Source organism: Hemicordylus capensis, chromosome 1, assembly GCF_027244095.1.
Source record: "Hemicordylus capensis ecotype Gifberg chromosome 1, rHemCap1.1.pri, whole genome shotgun sequence".
NCBI classification, from domain to species: domain Eukaryota; kingdom Metazoa; phylum Chordata; class Lepidosauria; order Squamata; family Cordylidae; genus Hemicordylus; species Hemicordylus capensis.
In genome coordinates, this window is record NC_069657.1 from 445,312,501 (window position 1) to 445,340,251 (window position 27,751).

Here is a 27,751-nt window from a genome sequence, read left to right on the forward strand (position 1 = left end):
GCAAAGAAGTGCCTCCTATCCCCAATTCCCCCAGGCGATCCAGAAGGATACCATGGTCGATGGTATTGAATGCCGCCGATACATCCAAAAGAACCAACAGAGTCACAGTCCCTCTGTCGTTTCCCCGTTAAAGGTAATCTATCAGGCCGACCAAGGCAGACTCAACCCCATAGCCTGCTCTAAAGCCAGTTTGAAATGGGTCTAGATAATCGGTTTCCTCCAAAACCGCCTGGAGCTGGTTAGCCACCACTCTCTCAATCACCTTACCCAACCATGGGAGATTGGAGACCGGCCTATAACTGTCCATCACTGAGGGATCTAGGGAAGGTTTCTTAAGAAGTGGTCTAATAATTGCCTCCTTCAAACCAGGAGGCATCCTACCCTTCCTCAGCGATGAGTTTATGATATTAACTAAGCCATCCCCAACAATCTCCCTGCTAGATAAAAGATGGCACCCTGTCCCCAAAGGGCTCGCAATCTAAAAAAGGAACATAAGACAGACACCAGCAACAGTCACTGGAGGTACTGTGCTGGGGGTGGATAGGGCCAGTTACTCTCCCCCTGCTCAATAAAGAGAATCACCACATTAAAAGGTGCCACCTTACCATGTTAGCAGGGGCAACAAATTTGTACCAACAAAGGTTCCATTTGTACCAACAAAAGAAAATGCTTTTTCACATAAAGCATACTGACAAGATATGGTGATGGCCACAACGGGATTAGACAAATTTGTGAAGGACAGGTCTAAAAATGCCTGTGAACTAGGGATGCACACAAAATAAAATTGTGATTCGATTCGAATGCGAATCAAAACATGTTGTTTTGATTCACATTTGAATCCAATGCTCTTGAAACAGTTCAATTCAATTCAAAATTGAATCAATTTGACTCTGAATCGATTTGAACTGTTTTTAAAGTTAAAGCCTAGGATCAGGAGGAGGGAGGGGAGTCTTTATAAAAGACAGAAAGAGGCACCAAGCAGCAAGGACCTCACCTTGCAAGTGCAGAGAGTGCAGTTGGCGGGGGGAGGTAGCAACCTGACCCACCATCCCCTGGCAGCCCACTGGCCACTCATTTCATTTGAACCTCTCCTCCTCGGTGCGGCTGTTGCCAAGGAGCAGTACCAAATGCAGAGCATGCAGTGGGGTGGGAAGGGGGTGATCCGACTTGCCATCGGTACCACTCTTTGGCACCATCGGCACAGATGAAGAACAGTTCAAAGGCACCTCTGCTCCTCTTTCTTTTAAAATTTATTGATTTTATTTATTTTTAACATTTCGTATCTCTTCCTCCAAGGAGCCCAGAGCGGTGTACTACATACTTCGGTTTCTCCTCACAACAACCCTATGAAGTAGGTTAGGCTGAGAGAGAAGTGACTGGCCCAGAGTCACCCAGCAAGTCTCATGGCTGAATGGGGGATTTGAACTCGGGTCTCCCCAGTCCTAGTCCAGCACTCTAACCACTACACCATGCTGGAGCATCCAGGAGGCCGCCAAGGGATAGTGGGTCTCCCTGCTCCCAAACTGCACTTTCTGCACTTGAAAGATGAGGTCCTGGGCCCTCTGCACCTCTTTCTGTCTTTATGTCCCCTCCCTTCTCCCAGGCTTTAATTTTGGCCAGATTTGATTCAATTTGGAATGGAACCACCCTTTTAGGGGTGATTCTATTCGGATTTGAATAGCTTGAATTGGCCAGATTTGAGTTGAATCAATTCAAATCCAAATTGATTCACAAATTCCTACTGAGAACTACTTGGAACCTCCATGTTCAGAGGCCTTATACCACTGAATACCTGTTGAAGGGGAAGCAATAGCAGGATAGGACAATTGCCTGTGTGCAGGGTCAGCTGATTGGCTACTGTGGAAAGCTGGATACTGGACTTGATGGACCCTCCTTAGTGTGGTCCAGGAAGGCTCTTTGTTTTTCCTTGGCTAGCTTTTGCCACTTTGGATTATCTCCTTTCAGTTTCAATGCTTGGCTGGAGATCTACCAGAGAGTGGACATTACCTTGAATCTTGACAGCTGGACCCTTCTCACTTGTCTTGGATACCATCACAGGCATTTTCTTCCCCTCCCGTCACTGGAGCTGTGAAGGAATGAGGCCTAAACCTCTTCTTTTTGTATATAGGTTTTTATGTTGCCATTGCTTTGTTATTCATTGTGTTAAGAAAGCTGTGCAGGGGCCAGAAGTTCACGGCTCCTGTTCAACAGTCTCATTTTTGAGGGTGATAAAATGTACTGGTTAGATTTTGGAGGGAAGTGGAGATTTTGATTTTATTGGTTATGGTTTGAAATATGGAGGGAACTTAACAGGGGCGTAGCAAGGCTGTAGTGGACCCAGAGACAAGATTTTGAAATGCCCCACCCGCTGAAGTTCAGCTCATGAAGTAAAGAAATCTTAAATGTGGCTAAAAAGTGGTGACAAAAAGCATAGTAAAATCTATACACACATGCACACACACATATATATAACCTATGTGCCACAATAGAACATCATCCTAATTTATTTTTTTAAAGGTTTTGTAAATTGTGGACGATGCAAGTCATTTAATGGTACTAGAGAAAGGCATGCTGTTCTGGTAGCTCCAGGTCTTAAGACTCACATCAGTTGTGGAGGATGAATACAACTGAAGGAAACCCGGGCAGGCGCACGGCTGGGGGAGTCAGACATGTGACTTGCCTCTGGGGGTCCCCCCAAGGCAGTGGGCCCCCAGACAACTGTCTCCCCTTGCCCTACTATAGTTACGCCCCTGGAACTTAAGTTGTAGTGATTGGATGGTTTGGAAAAATGGGATGGGAGTTTGTGTATAAAAGTTGTTTGCTTTTGGCAGAGTTATAGTGGAAGTACGAGTTTGGTACTGGAAAAGAAGAGTCCAAATATGATACAAGAAGAGTCCAAGGGAGTGCAGTTTGAGTTGGAAGAAGAGAGTGTTTGAAAAGGAGTTCCAAGAGTGCAAGCAGAACAATCTGAGTGAGAATCAGAGCTGTGCTAGAAAGAGCTGAGAAATCACTGGCAGAGAGTGGAAATTCTCTGGAGAGCTATATCACTCACAAGCACGAAGAAACAGTTTGGGGCTGAACTCCCAGAGCTGTGAAGGAGAGCAGAACCTGAGGCTGAACAAGGGACAAGCCAGGTTTGCTGGAAAAGCTGAAGTGACTGCAGAGGATTCTGAATTAGGGCTCAGTGTTAGGTCAGTTTGGATGCATTTTGCTCAGATTTTATTTCTTCCTTATGCTCATTTGGTTGCTGTTTTTGTACTAAACTTTTCAAGGGAACTATTGGTTTAAAATGGAACTATTTTAAAAGTAACATTCCTTGTTTATATTTAAAAGAGCAGAGCTTCTGTCTGTTTTCTCCACCCCATGCCTAAAGCCTTTACCATACTACTAAATTTATTATTACAATAGAAGTTGGAAGGCTGTTTTAGTAGACTCAGTCAGAGTGAATCTAAAAGTCTACATGGTGGCAGTGCTTAAACGTAAAAATCACAGGCCTGGTTTAGCCAGGGCTGTGACACATAATAGCAGAACGAGGCGATACATGACAGGAGCTAGCTAATGGCAAATCACTGGAATTCTGCCTGACATACTGTGCAAGGGAACATGGGCGCCTGTAGCACAGCCCATACCCGCCATGCGTGTAAGCACTGCTGGGCAGCAACACTCTGCCATCAAGCTCAGTGAATGCAGTTGGGCAGTGCAATGCAATGCCCAGTGGAAATAATGGGCAGCGTGTCATGAAACTGCAACCACGGAGCTCTACAATGGAGCAATGGTGTCTAGTAGCTGTCAGGATTGGCCCCAACACTGAGACTGACTCCCCCCTTCTTCCAAGGAGATCCACTGAGGGGCAAGCTGCCAATTGGGCATTTGTCTTTCTTGGCTGGAGCTTGGCTTGGGCATGACGACACCTCCTCCTCCCCTGGGGGCTTGGGGGTGGGTGGTTTATAGAGGAGAGCTGGTCTTGTGGTTGCAAGCATGACTTGTCCCCTTAGCTAAGCAGGGCCTGCCCTGGTTGTGTATGAAAGGGAGACTTGATGTGTGAGCTCTGTAAGATATTCCCCTCAGGGGATGGAGCTGCTCTGGGAAGAGCATCTAGGTTCCCAGTTCCCGCCCTGGCATCTCCAAGACAGGGCTGAGAGAGATTCCTACCTGCAAACTTGGAGAAGCTGCTGCCAGTCTGTGTAGACAATACTGAGCTAGATGGACCTATGTTCTTCTTCTTCTTCTTGCATTTTAAATTTTTATTGGATTTTACAATAGCTTTTACATTCAAATTACATTCATTTATCTAATTCTACACATAAGTAAATATTGACTTCCCTCACAATAATTATACATATAAACCATTGCTAGAATAATTCAAAACACACATACTCCACAATACAACTTGATTTTACCCAACCCAACCTGCAGTTATTACTATATTTCAAACCCTACTGAAAAGTCCGTACTAGAAAAATAATTCTTTAAGTAAAGCAAAAGGACCTATGTTCTGACTCAGTATATGGCAGCTTCCTATAGTCCTATGTTCCAGGGTGGGGGCTGATTGCCCCCTGGCAGTTTGGTATTAGAAATGGTCCTCTCTGCTGAGGCTGGGTCACCCTCATCCTCTGAATCAGGGATTCTCAGTGTTGGGTCCCCAGATGTTGTTGGACCTCAACTCCCATAATCCCCAGTCCCCAGTGGCCTTTGGTTGGGGATTATGGGAGTTGAAGTTCAACAACATCTGGGGACCCAACGTTGAGAATCCCTGCTCTGAATCAACCTCTTCTTGGTCAGTGTTGGGGGCCAATCTTGACAGCTACTAGACAGCAGTGCTCCGTTGTAAAGCTCCGTCGGTGCAGTTGCATGACACAATGCAGGAAGCTGCATGGGGAGGCGGAGAGCATGGAAGGACCTGCTCTCCTTTTTCTTAAAGTTCTCTGCCCAATTTCCCCAAAAGTGCTCAGGCCATAGTTCGAACCGTGGTGTGTGCACATCCTTAGCAGGCCTTTCTAGGCCAGCACCCTGTTTCTCACAGTGGCCCACCAGATGACTCTAAGAAGCCCACAGGCAAGAGGTGAGGGCATGCTCTCACTCCTCCAGCTGCTCCCCTGCAACTGGTGTTTAGAGGCATCATGGGACATGGGAGGCTATAGCCATCAGGACTAGTAGTCTATAAGAATACTGAGTGACCTTGGGATAATCACTAAGGTCGTCCTCATGACCAAACGAGGCCGGGGAGCAGAAGGGAAGGCCAGCTCTTAGCTTCCAGCCCCCACATGACAGGAGCCTCCTTTGGGCTCTTTCACTTGTGCACCCATATGAGTAGTGCAGCAGCAAGCTCCAATGAGAGGGGGGGACTCACACAAGGTCCTCCAGGATCCCACAATGCAATGTGTGAGCAGTGGAGCAGCTCTGCTCTCCCTCGCCTCTCTCTCCCCCCAACTCTATGAAAAACATGGCCGCTCAGGAATGCCACGCACCATCACAAGCTCCAGGAGGAAGGGATGCAGTTAAAATGTGATAATAAAACAATGGTACAGGGTCCAGAGACAGATTTGATTCTTGGACATGAGACTTCCCACAGCCCTGAGACAAGATGTACAAACTCAAGGATGGTTTTTCCCCCTACCAGAAACTTTCCCAGAGTATAATCTAAATGAAGGGGGAGGGAAATGTATAAAACGGGCTATTACAATGCAAAATATATTAGGCGTTGATTTAAGAGTAAAATGATTTTGAAAAAGCACCAATATCTTTCACTCTAATGAGTGCTCAAACATAAGTGCAAAAAAAAAAAAATCAGAAGGTTGCTAGAAGGAGAAGGGGGGTTGTGCACAGTGTGTGTTTTGCATCATGGCAGGGGGTTGGGGGGGGGGCTGAGTGAATTTAAATAAAAAATCAAGGCAAAAGGCATCAACTCTGCGGCTATATGCATTAATTAAAAGAAGTTTGTTAAACTAAATTTGAAAAAAACTTCTTTAATTGTGTTTACCCAAAAGCCTTTTCTTCCTAATTTAAATAGCATAAACATCTGGACTAAAGCAATATTAGAATCATGGCAGTAGTCAAGCAAATCTTGTGGAAAATAATGAAATTAGATCCCTGGTGTTGTGACAAAGACGGGGCAGGATACATCAGTTCGATGTTAATAAAATTTCCATGAATGACTGAATACAATTAAGAAATTGTCAGTTGCGGCAATGAACTTTTGTAGCTCATAGATGTTTGCATCATTTGATTATGCTGGCAATTTAAAATTGTTTGTTAGTGTCTGTGTTGGGATATTAATTATGACCTTTATTACAGCCCACAATTAAACCAGTCATACAGCAATGAGCTGCCTGCCGTTGTGACGGCAAAGAGATCTGAACTGCTGAGAATGGAAGGTCTTGCCAGACACTGACTGACCCTGATCTTTCTAACTGGAAATGATTGGAAATAATGCAGGCCGCTAAATAAATAAACAAACAAACAAAAAAAACCCACACCAGGGATAAACAGCCACGACTGAGTTGAGCCATCTCTTCCAATTCACAAATGGCTTATGTTGTTGTTTTGTTGATGGAAGCTACTGTGGGGTGTTTGATAGTCTTTGGCCTTTCTGGCTGAGGATGATGGGAGTTTTTGAGTCAGAAGCCTGGAACAGATTCTTGGCCCATGGGAAGCTGAATCTGCTTGACCCAGAACCTGATAGGACCCAGAGAGAGTTGCAGTCTGATTCAAGAGGCAATGGCACATTGGGCATCAGAGAAAGACATGCAGGGAAACAGGGGAGTGGCAGGTCTGTATACCCTCATAAGATGCCAGTTGGGCATACCTGGAACCGACAGCTACCATAACAGTACATCCAGTGGGAATTTGGGATGCATGTGTGGGCAGCTGCAAGGAAGAGATGATTGCTGGACTCCTGGAAGTGTTAATGAGCTGAAGGAGTGACAGGGAAGGCAGAGGGGAAGAGGGTATACAGTTGTGCTAATAATGAGCTGTGAAGAGCCCCCTCACAAGGAAGGTGGCTGAGTGATGCCACAGGCTGTAAGTGAGCACTATAAAATCATGGGCAGTTCTGGGGAGTGGTGAAACAGGCAAATGCCCCCCCAGACAAGTGGCTTGCCCCCCATTTCTGTCTCAGAATTACATTACATTACATTACATTACATTACATTACATTACATTATATTATATTATATTATATTATATTATTTATTATTGCATTTATAAACCACCCCATTAAGAGGCTCTGGGCGGTGTACAACAACTTTTTAAAAAACATAAAAACACACAGTGCTAAAAACAATATAAAACCAATTCAAAATAGGTCTGTGTGTTTTGTTTTTTTCCTGTTTTGTTTTTGGCCCGAATCTGAAACACCCCCATTTTGTTCTTTGTTCAAAATCAGCCAATCCGAAACACAGCAATTTTGTTCTTTGTTCAAAATTGCAAAATCCGAATCCGAAATGTTTTGGATTTTAAAAAATGGCCCTGGGGTAAAACTACTGGGTGGAGGTGGTATTGCCCGATGGGTGGAAGCTACCACTCAAATTTCAGAGGAATTGGGCAAACGGCTGATTTTTGGTGCATTTTTGAAGTTTAAGATTTTTCCCATAGGGAATAATGGAGGTTTCAGCAAAAGTATAGCTTCACATCGGGGGGAAAGGGGTGGCCCAGAGCAGAGTAGGGTGGGTGGTAGTGCTTAGTGGGAGCAAGGAAGCTGCCAGAATTATTTCAAAGGAATTGTGCAGAGGGCTGATTTTTAAAGTAATGGAGTTTGCACATCTTTAAGGTTCTTCCCCATAGGGAATGATGGGGTTTTCAGCAGCCCCATAACTGCACTTGGGGGGCACAGGGGTGGCTCAGAGCAAGTGGTGGTGTAGAGCACATAGGGTGCCAACAACCCCCATTGGTTGCTAACCAATGGGGTACTGGGTTCTGTTGTTTCTGAGATGTTTTGAGTGTAGATTCAGATTTTCTGGTAGCATATGAGTGTGGATTCATGGTTTGTCTTTGAAAATCTTATATGCTGCCAGAGAATCTACACTCAGAACACCTCAGAAACAACAGAACCCAGGACCCCATGGGTTAACAACCCATGGGGGTGTTTGGTACCCTAGGTGCACTACACCACTACTCGCTCCCGGCCACCCCAGTGCCCCCCAGGTGGAGTTATGGGTCTGCTGAAACCTCCATTATTCCGGGGGGGGGACCTTAAAGAAGCGTAAACTTCAACAATTCCTAAGAAATCAGCCCTTTGCCCTATTCCTTTGGAATCTGGGTTGTGGCAGGCACCCCTTGGGGCACTGCCACCCAACCCACTGTTTTGCCCCTTAGGCCCCCTTTCTGCCCTGAATCTGCCCCAAAGACATGTCAACTTCAGAAATTCTTTAAAAATCAGCCCCAATTCCTTTGGAATCTGGGTGGCAGCAGACACCCATTGGGGCACTACCACCTGACCCACTCTTCTGCCCCCAAAGCCCACTTTCTTCCCCGAATCCACCCTAAATAACATCAACATCACACATCAACAACAGCAGCAGCAGCAGAGCTTTTCAAAGAACCTGGCAGATTTCCAAAGGTCATGCACATCCACATCCCCCCCAGAAATGCAATTGTTGTTTCACACAACAGTGTGAAACAACAACAATGAAATGCACACTGCCCCATGCAGTGTGCACACTGCCCCACTGGCCAATGAGGGTAAATTTTACCCTTACATTTCCTTAAAAGGAATAAGGAGGCAATTGCCAGTAGATCAGCCCATGCTTTCACTGGCCAGTCTGTAGGCTGGAAGGGCCGGGAATTCAAACAGATGTCAAAACTCAAAATGGAGACTGAAGGAGAAAGACCTTTCACCGATTGCAAAATGGAGTTCCAGCCAAAGCAACAAAACGTTTTGTATCCGAAACAGGGACGTTTTGTTTCAGCTACAAAATTTTCTGTTTTGAGCATTGGGTGTTTTGTTTCGGCTACAAAACAGCCAAAATGGCCTGTTTGGGGCACAAAACATTTTGTATCCGAAAAGAAACGCACATCCCACACCCCTAATTCAAAAACAATTAAAACCATTTAAAATGAATTAAAATACTTTTAAAAAACAACAACACTTTACAAGCCTTGGAAGGCTAGGCCAAACAAATAAGTTTTTAGGGCTCTCTTAAAGGCCGACAGCAAGCCTAAACTGCAGATATCTGCCGGGAGTGCATTCCATAGACCAGGCGCAGCTACAGAAAAGGCCCAGTTCCGAGTCACCACCAGACGTACAAGTGGTAACTGGAGATGGGCCTCTCCAGATGACCCCAAAGAGTGATGGGGATCATACCGAAGAAGGCGCTCTCTAATATGTGCTCTCTAATATGTGGGACCCAGCTCACCCACCCATAAATGCACGTTGCCCCTTCTCTGCCCCCCTCAGTTTTTTTTCTTCTGGTGCCACCACTGAATACAATAAAGGGTAATATACAATAAATAAAAAATAGTTGAGGCATTATCTGAACCCCCTAGTTGGTTCATTGTTCCAACCCCTTCAAAACTGAACAGCTCATCTGTAGTGGTGAGGGACAGAGTTATAATCCAACATCCGCAGACCCACATTTGAGAATCCTCTCCTTACTGCTTTGCTAGATGATCTGATCTAAGATTTGAGCCAGAGAGTGTCCGGTTCATCCCAACTCTGTTTCTACTGTACGAGCAATGACCAGACGTGATAACAAGATCATTACCTTCACCAGCAAGGAGCCCAGAGCTGTCTTGTTTGGTAACAATCAGTCAGAACAGTGGCAAATTCATGGAACCTAAAAGCGAAACTACAAAACAAGATGAAACAGTAAAAGACATCAATGCATTAAGGCAATTTACACTTACAGCAGAGGTACGATCTGAGGGCTTGGGGCAAATGTGAAGGGGGGGAAACAGCATTTACTGCTTACCTCATGTCTTCACTTTTGTTCATCTGTACCACTTCTTTTTGCAGCACAAAATGTCTGTTTATTCTCTCCCAGCCCCGTTCTTTGTTACATCTGCACCAGTGGGCTACCTGAATTCCCAGGTTCCCTATTTGCACAGGCCTACTAACCCCTCCTGTATTCTACCAAAAAAAAAACCCCACATGGTTCTGTGGTCACCAGGAATCGACACCAACTCGATGGCACAACTTTACTACTCTGCCACTACTACCATACACAGGCTATGTTACAGAATCACAAAGGAAGGTGGACTCAGAAATCAGCGTGGTGTAGTGGTTAGAGTGCTAGACTAGGACCGAGGAGACCCGAGTTCAAATCCCTATTCAGCCATGATACTTGCTGGGTGACTCTGGGCCAGTCACTTCCCTCTTAGCCTAACCTACTTCACAGGGTTGTTGCAAAGAGAAACTTAACTCTGGGCTCCTTGGAGGAAGAGGGGGATATAAATGTAAAATAATAATAATTAGGGAAGAACCCAAAATATCTCCAAAGTGAATTCATAAAAGTGAACGTCAAGGATTCCTCCCAAGGCGAAATCCTGGAGAATTTTCTCACCTGCTTTCTTTATGTCCCTAAGTGGGCCTTTGGCAGTTGCTGGATGCTGACCCCTGAGACGGTCCTTGCCCCATAAAACATGCACTCCCCAGACAATCCAATGGGGACCATTATGTTTAGGGACTGGTGCCTACAGGAGCCCTTCAAATGTTTCCCCAACCGGCCCAGCTGTGTGTGCCCAAGGCCCCTGTTATGCTAACACTGCCCAGGCTGCCACCACAGGTGTGACCAGTGGCCATGCTGGTTTCAGGGATGCCCAGGAGGTGCCATCCCAATTCACCCTCCTGTTCACTGAACACAGGAGGGGGGACTTGTGAACTAGTCTAAAGCAACAGCCAGCAGAAGGGAGTTTGGCATCCCCGGGGAGATCCCTGGGTTATTCATAGCAGATCTGCAAGGTTTTCTGATTCCCAATACTTTAATAATAGCAACAACAACCAAAGATTTTTGTTTTTAAAGCTTATTTTTACATTCATATCCTGCTCTTCCTCCAAGGATCCCAGAGCACAGTTTGTGCTTATATCTATCCTCACAACAACCCTGTGTGGTGGGTTAGGTTGAGAAATAAGTGAGTGCCTCGGAACCACCCAGTGGATTTTCTGACTGAATGGAGATTTCTGAATGGACTGAATGGATTTTCTGACTGAATGGAGACTTGACCCTGCCACCCTCAAACCCCCAGTCCTAGTCCAACACGCCAACATAGGGCTGTTCAACTTTGGCCCCTGAGCTGTTTTTGGACTACAACTCCCATAATCCCCAACCACAGTGGCCCAGTAGTCAGCGATTTTGGGAGTTAGGGTCAGCATATCCTACCCGACTTACTTGACCTCTGTAACTGAGATCTGAAGTAAGTTACAGGAGTCAAATTCTCCAATGGAAATTGGGCAGGATATGCCACAATTGGTGGGCTTGGATGTTATGACTGATCTTGGCATATCAGAACCTGGGCAGGAAGTCAGGGCTCATGTGGGAATGGGGTGTTCCCAGGGCTGCAGGTGCTTGTGTGGACCTCAAGTGCCGTTGTTACATGTGAGCCCGCACACAATGTGTTATTAATGCAAACTACCCTGAGCCATTTTTGGTAGGGCGGTATATAAATCAATCAATCTATCAAACAAACAAACAAACAAAATATTAAATGCACGGTCACGAAACACTTTTGACATTTTAAAGCGCTATATAAAATACTAATAATGATTAGAATAATGATAATAATGATATTATCTTTATATTTATTTCTTAAAGACGTACCCATGGCTAATCTCATGTGTGGCAGCTCTCACGAGAGTTTGTAAGCATCTGCCAGATAGCCACGGGTACAGGGCGAGAAAATGATGATGGTGGTGGCAGCGGCATCGGGTGGGTGGGCGGGGAGGGAAAACATCGGCCAGGCTGGCCAGCGAGGGAAATCACCACTACTGGTGGGCGGGGAAGGAAAGTACCTGGTGGGGAGGGAAAGCGCCGGTCAGGCTGGTAGGTGGGGAGGGAAAGCAGACAGAGAGGGGGAGGAAAGTAGCATGGACTGGGGCTGAAGGGAGGGGGAAGGAGAACAGACTGGGCTGAAGGGAAGTGGGGATGGAGCATGGACTGGGGTTGAAGGGAAGGGGAAACGAAGGGAAGGAGAGACAGGGAGAACTAGGGGTGCAGTTGCTCTGTGCTGGATCAGCTGACTGTTGCAGTATTATTGTTGTTGTTGTTGTTTACACAGTCAGGCAGGTGTTATTGACTGGTTTGTTTTATCCAGACATCGAGTCCTTCCCAAGGACCTGGGATGGCTCAATTTTATTATCAGTATTGTTGCTGTTATTATTATAGATATCGTCGCAGAATATAGGCTGTTCCCAATAAAGTTGCTTTTTGTAATTGGCTGCTGCTGCTGCTGCTGATGATGATGATTGAGGTGATGAAATGCAAAGGATGAAATACAGGGCTTCTCTGTTTGCAATACGTGTGCTGGAGGGAAACGTGCAGGCAGGTGTAGCTGCTTGTCAATCACGAGGGGGGAAATCTGCACTTACTGGAATTCCCTCCTTTACGCAATGGCAGAAACGACATGAGTTCTGTCTTCCTTTGCATTTTGTCTTGCTTCTGAGCAGTGGCTCATTTATCCAAAGGACAACCTGGTTTTAATTTTAGTTTCCTTAAAATAAATTTTTTAAAAGGTGGTCCTATCCTCCAACCAGTTTGCAAATAAGCTTTCCATGTGTTTTGCTTTCAGCATCAGCGACACCACCACTCTAATGCTCGAATGTGATCCAGTCAGGCTGGTTGGGGCCTGGGTCCCCCTGGGAACCAGGTTAGGACTACGACCAATCTCCTCAGAGAAGAAAGAGGGCCAGTTGTCTTGGAATCCACTGTCTGATTGCCACCACAGAGCCACAAGAGGGAGTATAAGTCCATGGGGTGGTGTTTCTCAACAGTTGGGGTGGCAGATGGGCTGGCAAACCTCAGCTGTGGGGGTGGAGGACAGCACAGTTCACTCCTCCGTCTTCTGAAGGAACTGTTAAGACAAATGTGGAGCTTGGTAAATGTTCAGCTTTCAGTTGTTTTTGTTTCCCCACAAACCGAGCCCTCTCTTCCCCCTCCCCACACGCCATGGTGAGATGCACTCGGAGATGAGTGTCCAGATGAACAACTGTGATGGGCAGATCCCTACCTCACAGATGTGTGTTTGCTGGGCGAGATCGCAAAAGTCCTTCACTCCTGGGAAGCAACAGGCTGCAGTCCGAATCCTGCAGCCCATACTGAGGGCCGGGCCCCAAAGGAAAAGCGAAAACATAGCTAGGGGCCAGTTTATGAGGCGCTTTGCACAATCGGTGTGAAGCACCGGAGAGGGTTCTGCGGCTAGAGTGGGCTGAGCACGCTTTCCCTGCAGATGAGCAGCTGCCCACAGCTGGGTGGCCAGATCAGCCCAGATCGGCCGCCCACACGATTGCCGGCTCCGTTACCCACAGCCCATTTTTTCTCCTTGTGCAACTCCTCCTCCCTCCACGGCCCGGCATTTGGTGGCATAACTGCGACCATTGGGTAGTGAGAGCTGGCCCAAAGTGTGCATGGAGAGACACTTGACACATCCTTCCAAGCCCAGGTGTGGAGTCGAGGGGAAGCACCCCCCAACAGTTATTAGGGGACACAGGGGAATATAGGAGGCTGCCTTATACCAGAGTCAGATCATCGGCCCATTTAGCTCAGAACTGTCTGCACTGACTGGCAGCAGCTTCTCCAAGGTTTAAGGCAGGAGCCTTTCCCAGCCCTACCTGGAGATGCTGCCAGGGACTGAACCTGGGACCTTCTGCATGCAAAGCAGTTGCTCTGCCACTGAGCTGTTGCCCCATTCTCACAACAGCTATTCTCACAGTAGCGAACAATTTAAAAAGAACCAAAACTTGCAGCCACCACAAATGTGCCATGGTCCCATCTATGGTCACCGCACATAGGACCACTTGGAGAAATGGTACAGCCACACACCTGTCCATCCTGCCTCAATGCTTGCCTGCCCCTTCTGTGGCCTCTGCACACTCACTATAAGATCTGTATAGGTACATGTGTATAGTCATGTGCAGTGATGTAGCCACAAATGCCTTTTTCAGGCACTCTCCATGAAGCTTCCATTGATTGATTGGTTGATTGATTGATTGATTGATTAAGTACCATCAAGTCAGTGTCGAGCCACGCCCATCCCAATGGCCTCACCCCTCACTTCGATAGATGTAATAATTTAGGGGGTTCTGTTACAAGAAGTCAAGGATCATGCAGGCTCTAGGGAACGTACTAGAATGAATGGAATGGAACGCCCACTGAAATGCTCTGGTAATTTCCAAATGGTCATAGGAATGCACGGAATTTCCAAATGGCCACTGGCCATTCAGAAGTTGAATGCATTCCATGGCCATTTGGAAGGAACCAGAGCAGTGTTCCTTCTAACAGGGGATCCCAGCTGTTGTTCACTACAATTCCCAGCATCCCTAGCTGCAACGGCCTTTGGCTGGGGATTATGGGAGTTGTAGTCAACAACATTTGGGAATTCCTGTTAGAAGGAATACTGAACCAGAGCATTTCAGTGGGCGTTCCCTGTCATTCATTTTAGGACGTTCTTGCACTAGTCCACTGTAGGATTTGCATGCTGACAATCCCAGGCTCAATCCCTGGCAGCATCTGCAGGTACGGCTGGAGAGCTGCTGCCAGTCAGAGTTGGCATTACTGATCTAGATGGACCAATGGACTGATTCGGTATAAGGCAGCTTCCTATGTCCCTAAGACAGGAAGAATGGTATTAAATAGTTGGAATAGCAAGAGCAGTTCATTATTTCCATGTAGAAAGGCAAAGGCTTTGCATCCCTGCTGAGACCCTAGAGGGGAAAAAGTACTGGGACTGCATCCCTGCCCGTCCCTGCAACACTACACCACTGGTCATGCGGTGTGCATGTGCACTCATGCAAAATGCTTATCCCCTCAAAATTTAAAGAAGGATAAAGGAGATATCCTACATTATGGTACCTTTGTATTTGGCTACACACATACGTGTCATGTCGAGTTAACAGCTCTGATCCTTGGGTAATGTTTGTTAAATAATTATTGCGATACAAAATACCAACAAATAATCTGTTTATTGCTCCGGCTCTGCTATTGTAAATACCTATACCTTGATTAAATCATTTTAATTAACCACAGCTGGGTTTTATTTCAGTGTGATGCCTTCACATTGTTTGCATAGGTGCAGTGACATTCGGGTTGCTTGATAAGTGGTAAATAAAACTGTAGGTCAAAATGTACTTGTATGTCTTTCCAACTATTATCACTTCAGCTTTTGAATAACATTTATTCTGTAATTAATGGTTGTCAGCCTGTAATTTTCCTCTCCCCCAGTCATGACTTGGAACACTTCACATTTTTCATTAATTTCCACACTGTTTACAACCTACATATGTAGTCATAGTGTACAGATTTTTTTTTTTAAAAAAAGAACGCATACAATTTCTATTGAGTTTGCTCAATATTCTGTTCCTAAGGGGGAAGAAGAAAAGAAAGGTTTCCTTCAAAGATATGTGAGGTTCTTATAATGCATTTTCTGCTTGCCTCTTTGGACATTTTCTATGTGAATGAGCTGGAAGCTTCCCATCGTAAATCCTAGCTTAGATACGAATTGACTTGTTTAATGGATCATTGTCTAGGCTGGGGTTTACTTTAAAGTAAAAATAGCTATTGTGCAGGAGTCCAGTAGGATTTGGGAACGTGGCACAGAGATATAGGATGTTTATATCCTTTACTTATTTACCCCGACCCCCTAGGGGTCAGCCTTGGACATGCTATCCACTTGCTTCAGCCTCCCACAGCACCAACTCTAATGCTGGCCACCTTTACAGGGCAAGTGTAAGGATTCCAGAGAGACGGTAGCCCTATTCAGACATGATATTTAAAAAGCTGTGCCTGTCTATGACTGTCGAAATGGGGGTGGCCCCAGGCTGCCAATCACGGAGGAGCCCGCCTCTGCAGACGACCGTGGTAACTGAGTGCTGTGGAAGTGCTGTGGATGATGGAGCCTGATTGACATGCCAGGGGGCAGGACTTCCGCCTCCCCTTTAAAGAGCTGTATGTGAGTTCAGCTTTTTTTTGCTACAAGATCTGAATAGGGCATGTATGTGAAGGAGGTTGAGCAGTAAAGGTGGGTTCAGACATAACATGGAAGCTACTTACAGAGGCTGTTCCTGGTGGCTATTCACGCCTCGGTCTCCATCATGGCTTTTAGGAAACATGTGAAGACTTGGCTTTTTACTCAGGCTTTTATGTGATTGTCTCCATTGCTGCTGCTTTGTATATTGTCTGGTTATGTTTATGTATATATATTTTTAAAAAATTAATCAGATCTGTTTTTATTTTTTAGCATAATATTTTAATTGTGTAATTTTTATAGTCTTGTTTTAACTTTTTCTATGTGAACCGCCTTGTGATTGTTTTAATGAAAGGTGATATATAAATTTAACAACAAACAAACAAACAAACAAACAAATAAATAAATTGTCCTGGGCTTGGGAGAACACAGGTCCAGGTTAGTGAGGGGGCAGGACAGATGATTGCTGCCCTCTCTGGGCTCTGCCGCTCGCACACCCAAATGACTGGCATGGCAGTAGAGCCCAGAGCTCCAACTGGAGGAGGAGAACTTACACTGGGTCCTCCAGGGACCCAGAATGCATTGCGCGAGCAGCAGAATGGCTCCTCTCAATATTGCAGGTGCTCCATTCTGCACAGCTGCTCCCCCACAGCTTTCTCCCTAAAATGGTGACTAGCCAGTTTAGAACCCAGCTACCTAGGGCGATCGCATACACCATCACCTACCGAGGTGAGATGAGCAGTAGTTTCATTCTACCTCAATTAAAACCCAGGCACAGAAGTTGGGCTACTGTGGTCAGGTCTGGAGCAGCCAAGACCAGAAGGCTCCTGGTGCTTCAGATGACATGGATTTTCCCAGGCAGTGTCATGTGAACGGCCCCATAAAGCTGGTAACTAGGGATGTGTGAATCGATTCAGGTACAAAACCATTTGTACCCGAATCAGCTAGATTCATCAGCTGGATTCGGGTGATTTTTAGACAGAACAAATCGCCCTGTGCTCAGTTGCCCAGATTCGGGTACAAAACAAATCACTCTGATTCGGACTCGAAAAAATCCAGCTATTTAGACCTCCATTTTGTGGCCAAAGTGGGTTGGGTGGTAGTGGCCAATGAGTTGAAGCTACCACCCAAATTTTATTATACCCCACTCCTCCTATACATTACTGCTTGGGGCAGCTCACAATGCTAATAAAATAGATACAATGTAAAAAGACTAATAAAGTTAAACAAGTAAAATGACCAGGTTAAAACCACATTTAAAATTACGATTTTTAAAAAAGGTTTAAATTAATTTTTTTTTTAAATAAAAAGCTAAAAACTGCTCCATGATCATCTGAATCCAACCCACGGCAGGAACCTCAGGTGCAGATGGGGACATAAACTGACTTCCGTAACCAAGATTTGAAGTTGGCTTGGCAAAGTAGGTGCAGCCGTGTCTCAGGTGTGTGTTACGTCTGAACCTACACCCTCGTGGCACAAGGCAGGCTGGGATATCATCCAGGACCACACTAGGCGGCCCGGCCAGGGGACATGACTCTTGCTCAACTCAGCTACCTCCAACAAACTGAGATATACGATAGTCTGCAGCACCAATCTCAGTTTCTCTTTATATCTCAGGCTGGGGAAACCTCACGTTCCATGTGATGTGTAAAGCCACCCTTAGGAAATGTACTTTAATTTCTAATCCCGAAATTGCATATGATGTCTATATTAGCCAGATTTAATGTGCTGCCATCTGCTCTGCTGGAGGGGAGATTTAGGCGTGTACCGTATCAGGAGTGCTTATGCCCCTGTGGGAGGGGGCTGTGAAGACTGTGGAGCATATGTCCCCTGCTAAGTGGGCAAAGAAGCACCTTTTCAAAGTGGTGATTCTTTTTATTGAGTAGGGGGAGAGCAACTGGCCCCATCCATCCCCAGCACAGCATCCCTCCAGTGGCAGCTGCTGGTGTCTATCTTATGTTTCTTTTTTAGACTGTGAGCCCTTTGGGGACAGGAGAGGACCATCTTATTTATTTATATCTATGTAATCCGCTTTAGGAACATTTGTTGAAAAGCGGTATATAAATATTCATCATATCCGTATTTTATGTTGTCACTTTTATCGCAATATTTGGTCTGATTTTATTACACCCCTTTTACAAAAATGTCTAGGTAGGCTGGACATATAGTACACTTGTTTTCTTCTGACTAGATTTTCGAAAAGCTGACCAAGTTTTGAGCAGCTCCTTGTGTCTGTCATAGTCTTTTAGGATAAAAGATTCCTAAAGGATTACAAGATTATGATAAATATGGTTTGATGGTTCTATTAATTATTTTGATTAGTGCACATACATGCACATACATGCATACACACATATACACCCACCCACACCCATATACCTACATATATTATACATATATATGTTCATTTTCTTTCTTTGGTGATTCTTATGATGCATATGATCTCTTTTGTGTGCTGGTCTATGACCGTAACAATAAACTAACTCACTTATATCATTTATTTTTACACTTATATCCTGCTTTTACTCCGAGGAGCTCAGAGTGGTGTACATGTTTATTTTTATCCTCACAACAACCCTGTGAGGTAGGTTAGACTGAGAGATACATGACAGGCCCGGAGTCACTCAGTGAGTTTAGTGGTTGAATGGGGATTTGAACTCGTGTCATCCCGGTCCTAGTCCAACACTCTAACTACTACTTACCGTATTTTATGGACTATAAGACTCACTTTTTTCCTCGAAAAATATCCACCAAAATTCAGGTGCGTCTTATATGTTTTAACAGTTTAATATGTTAAAACTCTGAAAAACTGGATTAAAATTAAGGTGCGTCTTATAGTCCGTAGCGTCTTATAGTCCGTAAAATACGGTACTTACTTACTTGTTTGCTTGCTTACTTACTTGAATTCCTGTAGCTCTTGCCAAACAACAATCCTACACACACTGAATGTGTGGCATGAGGGAGTAGAATTGTGCTCAAACATGCAAAAAAGCAGCACATCCAGCATAAAGAGAATCTGCTCTGTGCACATGCAACTTATACATACATAAGCTTTTTCCAAGCCTTCAGTTGAATGCACAAAGGTTAGGAACATAGGAACATAGGAAGCTGCCATATACTGAGTCAGACCATTGGTCTATCTAGCTCAGTATTGCCTTCACAGACTGGCAGCGGCTTCTCCAAGGTTGCAGGCAGGAATCTCTCTCAGCCCTATCTTGGAGAAGCCAAGGAGGGAACTTGGAACATTCTGCTCTTCCAAGAGTGGCTCCATCCCCTGAGGGGAATATCTTACAGTGCTCACACATCAAGTCTCCCTTTCATATGCAACCAGGGCAGACCCTGCTTAGCTAAGGAGACAAGTCGTGCTTGCTGCCACAAGACCAGCTCTCCTCTTGGGAGATGGTTGTAGTGGATGCAATCCTGGTCCCCTCAATGAGATGGGTGTATTACTGTATGGAAGGAGCTTGCATGTCAGTGCTTGATTACGGGCAGCAGATGCAAAACGGGACTGAGTGCCAGGGTCTGCTATTGCCAGAGAACATCAGGAGCATGTTGCCAGAAGGTCCAAATGTAAAGCAGGAAGGGTAGCTCCTGATGAGTCTTCTCTGGTGGTGGTGAACATGGTGCATTCATCAAAGGGGCCTAGAAGCAAAATGCGGTCACATGGAAGAAGAGCACCAATGAGAACAGCCCTGGCCTGGCTGTTATTTGGGAGGGACACCATTTTTGTGTGCAGAAGCCAAACTTTGGGGCTAGTTAGAGCAGTAGAGAAACCTCCCTTCAAGTATAAAGTTGGTGGAGAGGTCTATCATCTTCATGGAGGAGAGGTCTATCGTTGGCTACTAGTTGGAGGGCTAAAGGCCACCTCCAGCCTCAGAGGCAGGATGCCTCTGAGTACCAGTTGCAGAGGAGTAACAGCAGGAGAGAGGGCATGCCCTCAACTCCTGCCTGTAGGCTTCCAGCGGCATCTGGTGGGCCACTGTGTGAAACAGGATGCTGGACTGGATGGGCCTCCTTGGGCCTGATCCAGCAGGGCTGTTCTCATGTCCTTATGTTCATATTAGAGTGAAATGATCTCAACTAACTTGCTCCTTGCTGTGCTAGTTTTCTGCTAGCAGGGACTCTGTTGTGCAAAGTTGTGTTTCAAAAGGGAATCTCACAGCAGCAGTAAGAAGTGGTATAGTCGCTTTGGGCCCCTCAGAAGACTGCTGTTCACTTCGTTCCCCCCCCCCCCCCACTTCCAACAAATAAGTGTATACCTGTGGTTTTTCAACAGAAGTTCTTTCTGGGGAGGAGAGTTTGTCTTGTGGTAGCAAGCATGAATTGTACCCTTTGCTATGCAGGGTCTGCTTTGGTTTGCATTTGGATGGGTGACTACATTTGAGCGCTGTAAGATATTCGTCTTGGGGGATGGGGCCATAGCTCTGTGGAAGAGTATTTGCCTGCTTGCATGCAGAAGGCCCCAGGTTCATTCCCTGGCATCTCCAAGTAGGGCTGGGAGAAACTCTTGTCTGAAACTTTGGAGAGCCGCTGCCAGCGAGTGTAGACCAGGGCTGCTCAACTTTGGCCCTCCTTCAGATGTTTGCCTACAGCTCCCATAACCCCTGACTAGTGGCCACTGTGGTTGGGGATTATGGGAGCTGTAGTCCAAAAACAGCTGGAGGGTCAAAGTTGAGACAATACTGGGCTAGATGCAGCAATGATCTAATTTGGTAGGCGGCAGCTTCCTATGTTCTTCTTCTGTTCTTAAAGTGGTTTGCATAGAACAATAAATAAACAACAAATAAAACAGTTCCCTGTGCCAAAAGGCTGCACAATCTCTCTCTCACCAAATTCGGACACAACAGGAAACCGGAGGTCCCTTCACCTCCGGTTTCCCTGGATGCACGTTCAAATTTGGGTAACTGGAGTTGAAGGTGAGAAGGGACCCATGGTTTCCCTTCCCTGAACTCCACTTTGGGCACCTCCAACTCCGGTTCTGTGGCGCCGGTGTTACACCAGAACTCTGGCATCACAGTTTCGGCCCCATAGGGCTGGAGTTGGGGGAGGAAGCTCTTCCCTCACTCTGGCCTGATTGGCTGTGTGGGCTGTCCTTCGATCAAGAAGGAAGCCTGCACAGCCAGCTCCCCCGTTTCTCTGCAGTCTTGCTGACAGCAGAGAGGCAGCTCTCCGGCATATCTGAAAATGGAGGGGAGAGCAGGGGGGAGAGGGACACTGTTCCCTCTAAGGCATGCGCATGTGTGTGTGCTCACAAGTTTTCTAATATCCGCTCAGTTCATTTTAGATCCCGTCCAGGTTGAATCAGGAAGGCCCCACTCTGAATGCACATGCGCACACACTGCCTTGATTCTGCTGCCCAGAACAAAACTCATTCCGCACAGAGATGGAAAAAAAATTAGAGGGACCACTGGAGGGGGGCGGGCAGAAGGAACCGCGGGTCCATTTGACCAGTGGTCCTGTGTTACGTCTGAAGGGGGCCTCTCTCTGGGGTTGGATCAGGCCAGTTGCTCTCCCCCTGCTAGATAAAAGTGAACCACCACTTTAAAAGGTCCCTCTTTGCTCAGTTATTAGAGGACAAACGCTCAGTTAGCCTACCTCTTTCTGCTACAAGCATAGATAAGGTAGGTCTGTTTCCACTCTAAGAAACCTGGAAGTCGAAATCTAGCATGACAGGATGTGGAAAGAATGTGGAATGCATTGTGCTTTGGATATGCCCCCCCCCGCCCACTCCCCGGATAAATCTCATGAAAATCAGTGTGATTTCTAAGACATATGTCTGAAGTTTACTGGGGACAGAAAACAAACGCTGGCTTTATTAATGCTCTTTTATGAACGAAAAGGTTGCTGCTACCTGACTGTAAATTGATTAGCACTGGAGTTATAACCTCATGCTTCTTTGTTAACTAATCAGCTAAACAAATTCAATTAAGTGGGGTTGTCCCTTCCTCTTCCGTTACAAGGAAAACCCTGGGAGGTTGAAGGAAGTGTATTCCTTATGTGAGCGTGTTGAAATGACAGGAATAATTTTATACAACAGTCAGGCAGACAAATTTGTGCTGATTGTCTGTGTTTAAAAAAAATGGGGGGGAGAAGAAGAACAGAGAAATAAATAAAAGAAAGAGCCTGGCCCAGAGACTAGAGTAAATCACAAAAGTGATCTCAAGTGAACAGAGATAGATTTCTGGAATACGGTGTGCAATGAAACCACTGACCTCTCTTACGAGGGTTCATGTCTTTCTCTACAGAAACAGATGGGTAATAGCATAATGCCAAAATCATGCGCTACATAATATGGACCCTGTGATTGCAGACCTGATTGCTTGCCATATGGTAACTGAAGGGTTGAAAAAGAAAATGGGATGATATGCAAACCTTTTAAAAAGCAACATTTTTATGGAATGGCCATTACATTAAAACCCAAACTCGGCAAATGGAAGGGAAGAGAAACTGCAGTGAATAATGATGAAATAACAAAGCAATAAAGGGGAGGGAGAAGGAGCTGAACCGTACAGATTTCCCCCTCTCCTTGTTTTCAATATGCAAAATAATGCTGCCCTTAAAGTTGTCGGTGGGTTTTGTTTTATTTTGCCGCACCACGTGGTGTGATGGCGGATGCTCCGTGTAAGCTCAGAGGACATTTATGCCTGCAAGGCAGAGATCATGCAAGGGAGTGATGCAGAATTCACAGTGGGCCAGACAGAATGATAATTTAAATTAGACACCGCTTCTGTGGACCACCTTTACCTGGCCCCCTCATCTCCTCCGATGCTCACCGATGAAAACAGGAAGCCTCTTGTGTACTTGTATAACTCCATCACTGTTCCCAACAGCGCGAATCACAACCTAAGAGCAGAAGTGGGTGCAAAGGATAATACTGGGGCCAACAGCAAGCCCATTTCGATTTGCAGGTTTTTACTATCTGCTTTTCTCCCACTATGCAATTCTAGGTAGCAGGGGTGTCGCCTCTCCACAGTGGCCCCTCGGAGTAGGGAGATAATGAAGAAAATAGGAAGGGGTGGAGGTGGGGGGGGGCTCAGGATCTGGAGGGCCCAGGTCCTTTGAACCCATTCTCTCAATTATAGCTACAGCCCTGCTAGGTAGTATACCTAGGTCTGGTGGTGTAGCACTGTCAGTGCCAACTTCTGCCACTTGGGGGCACCAGCCTGCACCCATTGTGCGTTCTCCATCTCCCTGGGACCTCAAGCATGCAGGGGAAGGGGTTAAAACCCCTGCACTCTTCCTCCTCTCTGGGTCCTCCTCTCCTCTCCATCTCTCTCTGCAGCTTCAGCTTTTGAAGATGTCCTCCTTGCCCCTCCCTGTACTCTCCCCCTCCCTGCTTAGCCGGGGAGACAATTCATACTCTCTGCCACCAGACCAGCTCTCCTCCTCCCTGCCACATGGCTGCTCCAGGTGGCATGCAAATGCCTGACTTCTTTCCCTCCTTCCCACAAGTGGAAGAGAAGCTTTAATTGAAGGAAACGCACAAGGAGAGAGAGAGTCTGGACAGGAGGGAGTAGTCCTATGGGCCAGAAAAATAGTCCCCATCGGCTGGATGTGGCCCATGGGCCGTAAGTAATACAGGGCTTCACAGGGGTGTAGCAAGGTTGGAGCGGGCCCAGAGACAATGTTTTAAAATTGGCCCCCCCACTCACTGAAGATGTGTGTGTGTGTGTATACACACACACACACACCCAATGTGCCACAATAGAACATCATCCTAAATTATTTTTTTAAAGGTTTTGTAAATTGTGGACTATTATTATTTATTCGAACAATGCAAGTCACTTAATGGTACTAGAGAAAGGCATGCTGTTCTGGTAGCTCCAGGTCTTAACACTCACATCAGTTTTGGAGGATGAATACAACTGAAGGAAGCCTGGGCGGGTGCGTGGCTTGGGGAGTCAGTCATGTGACTTGCCTCTGGGGGGCCCCCCAAGGCAGTGGGCCCCCAGACAACTGTCTCCCCTTGCCCTATTATAGTTACGCCCATGGGGCTGCATTAAAGATATGTCAGGGAACAGGCTGGGAAAGGACGGCATGAGATCTGCACAAGTGAGCTGCTGCCAGTCAGAGACAGACAATACTGAGCTAGATAGGTCCATGGTCTGACTCGGCATAAGGCAGCTTCATGTGTGTTTGTAGCTCCAACAACCTCACAATAAAGTATGAAAGAAGGTATTTGAAATTCACATTTGCATTAAAGCTGATTCCCCACCCCAAAATACTTAACGGTTTTTCCAGATCCATTGGGTTGGATCCTAAAAATGACTGGGTCAAACCATAGAAGTTCTGTCATGCAAGAGAGAAGGAGAACCGGGGGCGGGGGGCAATCCCCCCCCCCATTCCCTCTTCCCATTGCAGCCCACCGCCTGAAAACTCAGGTGCAGCCGAGCGGCTGCGAGACTGGGCCCGCTGGTGGCGGGGGAACTGAGCCCGCTGGCGGCCGCCGGCGGCGGTGGCCACTGCAGGGCGACTGGGGCCTATGGCGGCGGCGGGAAGAGAACTGGGCCTGGCCCGCTGGCGGCGGGCTGGGCCCACTGGCAGTGGCGGCCACACTCGGCCCCGCCAGAGACGGAGGGAACGGGAGGCGAAGCCGGGCGGGGGAAAGAGGACCGGCGAGGTGACGATGGGTGGTGGCGTGGGAGGAGGAAGTGGGCGGCGGGGAGAGAGGGAACCCACCACGGCCGGCCATGGAGGTCCCGGGAGCAGGCAACGGCCGGAAGAGCTAAAAGCGCGCCCGAAAGGAGGAAGCGCAGCAGGCAGACTGACGATGAAGCGGGCGGCCCCGAGAGAGAGCTACTCCTGGGTGGGCTCCTCCTCCTTCTAGCACCGACCACAGAGAGGAGAAAAATGGCGGGCGCAGAACGGACTACGGAGAAGGCAGAGACGGCAGCAGGGGGTTTGGGAGGACAGAGGCGGCTGCAAGGGGACCAGGAGGCACCAAATGTCTACTAGCTGCCATGGGCCAGGGACTGAGGGAGGAAGGCAGAGAGAGAGAGAGAGAAGTGAGGGAGGGAGGGAGACAGGACAATAGAAAGATGGGAAGAAGGAAAGAAGGAAGGAGAGAAAAGAGAGAGAAGGGAGGGAAAAGGACAAAAGAAACAAGGAGGGAGGGAGGAAAAAAAGAAAGAGAGAAGTAATGAAGGAAGGAAGAAGAAAGAAAAAGGAGAAAGGAGTGAGGGAGAAGGACAAAAAACAAAAACAAAAAAAAAAAACCAGAAAGGAGGGAGGAGCAGCCAGCCCCAAAGAGCAAGCCCGTTAAAGAAAGAAAAGAGGAAAAGAGAAAGAAAACAGAAAGATGGGAGTGAGAAGAGGTGGAAGAAAGGAAGGAAAGGAGAGAGAGGGAGAGGGAGAGAGAAAATAGTAAGGAAAGGAAAGAGTGGAAGAGGGAGAGAAAAGGAAGGAATGAAAGAGAGAGAGAGAGAGAAAGAAGAAGAAAGGAAGGAAAGGAGGGCGAGAGAGAGGGAGAAGGACTAAAGGAAACCAAAAAAACCAAAAAAAGGTACTAGCACTCGTTATTTTAACGGGCTTGAAAATACTAGTTGTAAGATAAAAGAACAAAAGAGATAGTTTAAATTTACATTAGGATTTTCTACCTCCCCGAAACAACAACCACAACAAAAACCCTGCTCACAATCAGAAAACATAAATCTGGAAATGTAGTTCCTCCTATGAACCATGCACATTCCTACTTGGACTGTGTCTTGCCTTGATGCTACATCTCCAATTATTATTAACTAGCTCGGCCAGGCACAGAGCATCTGCACCTCTAGTCCCCCCTCCTGCCCGCCGCCACCATTTTCTTCCCTGCCTGCTCGCCCGCCACCAGTGTTTTCTTCCCCCACCTGCCCGCTGCTGCCATTTTGTTTCCTGCCTCGTCCACAAGCCTGTCTACTGGTGCTGCTGCTTTTCTCTCCCCCGCCAGCAGCTTGCCCGCAAACTCTCACGAGAGCTGCCACACATGGGATTAGCGATGAGTACACCTTAGAGAAATATATAGATATACAGTGGCGTATCGGGGGGAAACGGCGCCCAGGGCAAGCGCCCTGAAATGGCGCCCCCGCTGCCCCCCGGCCCCCACATACCTGGGCTGGCGGCAGCGGCGGCGCCACCCAGTTAGCAGGTCGCTGGCGGTGGCGGCAATTTGGTGGCGGCGTGCAGCGGTGATGTGGCAGGCCACGGCGGCGATGTGGTGGGCCACGGCGGCGATGTGGCGGGCCGCGGCGGCTGCAATGTGGCGGGCCGCGGCTGCGGCGGGTCGCCCACCGAGTGGCGGCGGGTCGCCTGCCGTGCCGAGTGCGGCGGTGGATGGTGTGGTGGCTGGCCTGCCGGCAATGGGATGGCCTCCTCAGTGTAGCAGCCGAGCGCCAGCGTGGAGTGCAGGCAGCGATGCCGAACCTGCCTTCTGGCCCAGCGTCGCTTCTGTGCAGGCGCGCCTGGCGTGCCTGCGCAGTTGGGAAACGACGCCGGCTTGGCGTCGGCGTCCCAACTGGCGTCCCTGTGCAGAAGCAACACCGGGCCAGAAGGCAGGCTCGGCGTCGCTGCCTGCACTCTGCGCTGCCGCTCGGCCGCTACACTGAGGAGGCCATCCCATCGCTGCCAGGCCAGCCACCGCCGCACTCGGCGCGGCGGGTAACCCACTGCCGCCGCCACTCGGCACGCGACCCGCCACCGAATTGCCGCCCGCATGCCCGCCGCCACACTTGGCGGGCGATCCAGGGGGTGGCAGGGGGGAGCCACTTTTTGGCACCCCCCACGTGACCCACTGCGGTGGTGCCTGGGGCACGTGCCCCCCTGCCCCCCTATAGTTACGCCCCTGGATATAAAGATACAGATATTGCTATTATTCATTTTTTCAAACAAAATGTTCTCAAAGAAGTTTATATAGCAAAAGAAAATAGAAGATTCCCTGTACCAAATTGGCACACAGTCTAAACACATGTGCGGGTGCACACATACACACAACACAACACAACACACACACACACATGGTATGAACAAGAGCTTCTGGAGATTTGCAAGGACAGTTGCTCTCTCCTGCCAAATTTAACAGAGCCAGCACTTCAAAAATTGGAAATTGTAAGTGGACCTTCCCATATTATTTCAATAGGCAACAGGGCTTATAACAGGTGTTGTGGGCCTACAACTCTCATCATCCCCAGCCACAATCGGAATGACTTGGGGACCTCAAGGTTGAGAATCACTGACTTGAGACATGTTGAGTAGACATGGTAGAAGATATTTCCAATGGACAAGAGGGAGATATCCTCCTGTTAATTGACTTCTTAATTTATTTATGTTTATATCCTGCTCTTCCTATAAGTAGCTCAGAGTGGTGTACGTGCTTATATTTATCCTCACAACAACCCTGTGAGGTAGGTTTGGCTGAGAGATGGCCCAAAGTCACCCAGTGAATTTCATGGCTGAATGGAGATTTGAACTTGGGTTCCTCCAGTCCTGTTCCAAAATTCTAATCATTGCAACACTCTGGGCCTCCAATTAAAAATGGGTGGACCACCCTGAGACATTACACTGGTGACATAAACTCTTTAGGCTGCCATTAAAATTCCTCAGAGGTTTTCCCAGGTGGGAAACTCTAAATTTACCTCCAAATGTCATTTTAGATGAAATTTGGAGATAG

At 47.2% G+C, this 27,751-nt stretch overlaps 1 long non-coding RNA gene across 4 annotated transcripts in view; it reads left to right on the plus strand.

Moving 5' to 3' along the window:
- LOC128323457 (uncharacterized) overlaps positions 1-27,751 on the plus strand; it is a 206,205-nt gene that overhangs the window by 155,790 nt on the left and 22,664 nt on the right. Inside the window, exon 4 of one of the 4 annotated variants that reach the window (XR_008306277.1) lies at positions 2,832-3,121. The exons of the other annotated variants lie outside the window; for them this stretch is intronic. This is a non-coding gene — a long non-coding RNA (uncharacterized LOC128323457). Of the gene's footprint in view, positions 1-2,831; positions 3,122-27,751 lie in introns of those variants that run through there. 4 annotated transcript variants of the gene reach the window in all.